The 4,936-nt window shown below is 48.4% G+C and overlaps 1 pseudogene; it reads right to left on the bottom strand.

The window, feature by feature from the left end:
• Positions 1–1,322: 1,322 nt before the first annotated feature.
• On the bottom strand, positions 1,323–3,473 carry LOC148534218 (uncharacterized; annotated as a pseudogene).
• Between the last annotated feature and the right edge of the window lie 1,463 nt (positions 3,474–4,936).

Raw genomic sequence — 4,936 nt, 5'->3', positions numbered from 1 at the left:
AGGAGTCCAGAGGGTTCCTGCGGTACATCGCAGTATGGCAAGAAGAGATGCAGCAGGAACCTCTCCTGGTCTCTTCCCTGGGATTTCACAAATGTCCTAAGTATTTGGTTTAGGGTGCTGGAGTGGGATTCAGACTGGTGGGAGTACTCGGCAGTACCTAACATAGACACAACCTCATCAACCTTAGGGGTAGACCATGCAGTCATAGCCTCCACCATGTCTGGTTGTGGGTGAAGGATACCTCCTTCTACCCTGTGCCTTGAGTACGGCACCTCACTCATGCCTTCTGGGCAGTCCTGGGCCTCCAGCTCATCTGACCTGTTCTGAATCATTGCTGGTTCAGGTAGGGAGTACTTCCCTTTATCACTCTGCCCTGGCTCCATGTCCTTACACAGTATCTGGGAGTGATCATTGTCAATCTCTAGCTCCCTGAGACCTACAACAGGAGAAGGAACTTTTGCAAACTCCATGTCAGTCATTGGAGAGAAAGTACAATCAGACACCACATTTGTAAACAGTTGGTCACCAGCCTGCACTTCTAATTCAAGGGGTAGGATCAGCTGTGACTCTGACACCCCCTCCTCCCTCACAGGATCATCTAATGCATTGCTATCCAGCATTCCAGTCAGGTCCTTATCCAACAGCCCAGTGGGGGGTGTATGGCTTATGACTAGGTCAGTGGTGTGTGACAGGATCACAGGTTCAGCAGCAGGAAGTTTGAGGCGAAGGTTCTCTCTGTCATAGTTAGTTGGGGCTAGAATCCTTTCCTCCCCCTCATGACCTGTCTTAGCACAGAGATACATCACATACTGGGAACTATATACTTTGGCCCTGATACCTGGACCATCAGTTGCCATACAAACATGGGTGGACTCTATCACATTACTGACCCTACCAGATTCCATCTTGAAAAGTTCCTGTCTTCCTAGATCTGCTGGAATGAGGGTCTCTGTGTGAGGGTGGGGAGACTTTGGACACGCAATGTTACTGTCCTCTGTGACTGCTAGCAGACCACTGCTCATTCCTTCAGGGATTACTGCCCAGCTCCTCTGTGCTGCTTCCTCCCTGGTACTTACAATTATGGCAGGAGTCCCATCAGACACACGTTTACAAATTTCATTACCATCAATCACTGGTACTTGTAATTCTTCCAGATCATTTGCACCAGGGACTGGAGTAATTTCACCAGTACCATATACAGTGGGACACTCGGCTATGCCAGTAACTGCACCTTGTTGTACAACCCTGACATTTCTCTCCCAAGATATTTCATTTTCCACAAAAATTATATCTGGTTTCCTTTCCTGGTCTGCTCGGCTAATTCATGCTCTTACAGATTCCAGGCTAGGGTCAGTGTCCTGTGCAGCTTTGATAGCATCTCTCTGGAATACCTGGTCATTGTGAGGAGTTAGGGCAGCAGCTGCCCCACCCTTTCCCAATTCAGTGTCTGAGACTGACCTGTGTACAGGGAGGGAGGGGGGATGAGGGGGATTAACCTCTATCGTGCTGGTTTCCACACCTGCAAAGGTTAACTCACAGCCCATCTGCGCTGCTGTGGGCCGGGTCTTTACTGTAAATGAAAGGGTTACATTGGACTCATTGTTGCATACAGTATTCACTCCAACCCCTGATGATGGTACATTTGCAATATCATCTGTTAACAGTACATTACACAGTTTATCATTAGGGTACACCGTCAGACCCAGTTCTGACTGACCGGACTCTGGCCTGTGGAACTGCAAAGGGTTATCTGCTAGAACAGCACTTTGTACATCACTGATACAATCACATTCATTTGTACTCATGCTGGGTCGGTCAGCTTGGGTCACCTGGGGGAAAACTGGGTTAGATTGTTACTTCGCATCATTTACAACATCACTGTCCGATACATATTTAGTATGCATTTTCCCCAAATCACACCCCAACAGCACTGTAGCAGGTAAATTGTCCAGCACCCCAACATCCCGGATACCTCTCCCAACTCCCCAGTCAAGATACACACGAGCCATAGGCACTTCTGGGTGCACCCCACCCACTCCCCGCACTGTAATAGTCTTCCCTGGAATAATATCCTCAGGACCCACTAAGGCTGGGTGGATGAGAGTCAGATCTGAGCCAGAGTCTAATAGCCCGTGCAACTTGGTGTCCTACCTGGACTGCTTGTAGATTGTCCCGGGGGTGTCCTTGGGGCCCTTCCACACACAGGATGGCTGGCACAGGTTTCCCTGCCGGGCCACTCACAGGAGAGGGTGTTGATCTTTTCTTCTTGGGGCAATCAACACTGATGTGCCCCAGCTCATTGCATGTAAAACACCTGCGGCCAGTTGCCAAAACAGGTTTTCCCCCCGCCCCCCCAAAAGGTGCAGCAACAGCTGGTTTTGCAGGGTACCACGGGGGTGATCCTCCAGGTCGTCTCTCTCTCCATGCCGCTTGTCCTGGCATCCCCCAGCTCTTCTTCACCACAGAAGCCCGAATGCTGGTGTACTTGTCTGCCAGGCTGGCAGCCTCCTGAGACGTTTTGGGATCCCGATCCAGGACCCACTCTTTCACCTCCGCTGGACACAGTGCGAGGAACTGTTCCTGGAGAATAAGGTCCTTTAGTTTGTCAAAGTCCGTCACCTGCAATCCATCAACCCACTGATGCAACAGGGTTGACAATTGCGCTAACAGTCCCGCATAGGTATCAGAGGGACTGCGCTTTGAGTCTCTGAACTTTTGTCGATAAGCCTCAGGGGTGATGTTGAAACGCTGTAAGAAGGCTTTTTTAATCGCAGCATAATCACCATCCAGTTCCTGGGGAAGATCTGCAAACGCTTCCAAAGGTTTTCCTCTTAGCCCAGGGGTTAAATAACTCGCCCATTCACTGGGGTCCAGTGCAAACTGTCGGCAAGTCTTTTCAAACCCCCTCAGGAATGTATCGAGGTCGGCATCCTTCTCCAATACAGGAAATTGATCGTGCCGTGCTTTTTCCTACCCGGTTCACAGGTGGCATTCTGTCCGTGGAGTCTGGACATCTCCAGCTGGAACACGCGCTCAGCCTGGCACTCCTCAGCCGCAGCCTGGCGCTCCGCAGCCTCAGCCTCTCGGACTGCCTTCCGCTCAGCAGCTTCCTGGTCAGCTCGGCGTCCAGCAGCTTCCCTGTTCGCAGACGTTTGGTACTGCTGCATCAGCTGCAGAGTTGTGGCAGTGTCCCTGTCCTTCATATGCCTGGCAGCAGTTTGAAGGAAACTCTCTAGTGCAGACTCACTTGACCCAGCAGAGGTGTCCGACCCCCCCTGTGCATCTGTTGTAAGGTCCAGTACAGATTGCGCAGGGTTGTCCATTGTCTGGCCACCTTCAGCAGCAAGATTCCGATCCGCCACTTGGAGTAATTGGGCCAGTTGATCCTTGTTCTGGCCCTTCCAGGCAATGTTTCTCTCCATACACATGGCCACAAGGTCATCCCTTTTCTGTTGCAGGTACTCTGTGGTCATTCTGGACCTCAAACTAATCACCAAATAAAATAGAAAAGAAAAACAAGAGGGGGGGGGGACAGAAACTATTTGCTATGTATGTCCGTTTAAAATCTAAACCTTGAGCGTAATTCTCCGGTGAATTTATGATGTAGTTTCTCTCAAGAATCACACACCAGTAATTCACTTAAGTTCTTGTGATAAAAACAAAACTTATCATCATCCCACCGCTGCCACCAATTGTCACGACCAGCCGGCCGATTCTCCAGATACCTCAATCTGAGAATCGCCACCAGTGACTTATGGTTACCTCAGCACGTGCGGTTACTCTAACACGGTTCTGCCACCACCAACGAAGTTAACGGGAGTCGTTAGGTTCTCCCCTTAAATCTCAATATGCACACTCACTTACATATAGGTACGTAGCTTTGACCTCACAGGCTCGTGAATTCGACAAGAACACAGAGAATACACTGGATTAAGAATGTTTAATCCGAAAAATATTTCCAAGGTTATTGATTACAGAAAAAGGTAGTACAAATATGGACAATACAAATATATCACAAATAGGTTTCAGAAAATAAAAGGAATTAAAATGAAAAAGAACCCAGAGTCTTTACATCTAGACCCTGTTGTGAAGGAGACACAGGGGTATTGGATTCCGGCCAGTCGTCAGGACTCTCCTTGGGCACAAGAACACTTATCACTGAGGGAGATGCATAGTTATACCCTCACAGCTGCACTAGCCCCCACCTTTGGGTTTTTCACTCTTTCATTGCTGTACACTGGGCATTAAGAAATCGGCCACACCCTTCCATATTGTCTATAGGAAGTAGGGGGTCTTGAAACAGTGTGAAGGGGTCTTTAGAAACCAATAAGCAGGTATCATACCCTACATTCCTGTCATCTCCCTCATAAAGGATTTTATATCCCATGACCTGGCTTGACCAGGTCTGACCATCTGCATTAAGGATATATCTCTCCCCAAACTTTATGGCCTGTAGAGATAAGAGATGGTTATCTAGATGCCTGGTTCCAGGAAGACAAATCTCCTCCAAGCTTTGTATTCCTACAGGTTAAATACAGGACACTGCCTGGAATCCATGTTGATACACACATATATATATATATTTACATGACATCATTCCTGGCGATTATTCTCGGGAATAAACGCCACAATGAGGCACCCAATTCTTGTCTTGCTGGCATGTGTGACATCCAAAATAAGCCTGATACGCTTGTTTTACGAATACAGTTATATTTTTCTTTTTTTTGCAACACAACATCAGGGTTGTTAATACACCGTCTACGAGAAGAACTCATTTTTACGGCGAAAACATTTTGTCTCTCACATTCAGTGCTAAGTCCCAAAAAAGCAGAGGACATACTGAACATAACAAGCCCAAACGGCGGTTAATTGGTTGTGGTGGGACAGGGAGAGGGCCGAACAAAGGAACAGGAGGTGAGCTAACTGCGTCAGTCGG

Source organism: Taudactylus pleione, unplaced genomic scaffold (assembly GCF_031769625.1).
Source record: "Taudactylus pleione unplaced genomic scaffold, aTauple2 ptg000069l, whole genome shotgun sequence".
Classification (NCBI taxonomy): Eukaryota; Metazoa; Chordata; class Amphibia; order Anura; family Myobatrachidae; genus Taudactylus; species Taudactylus pleione.
This window is presented reverse-complemented; position numbering and strand designations above follow the sequence as displayed.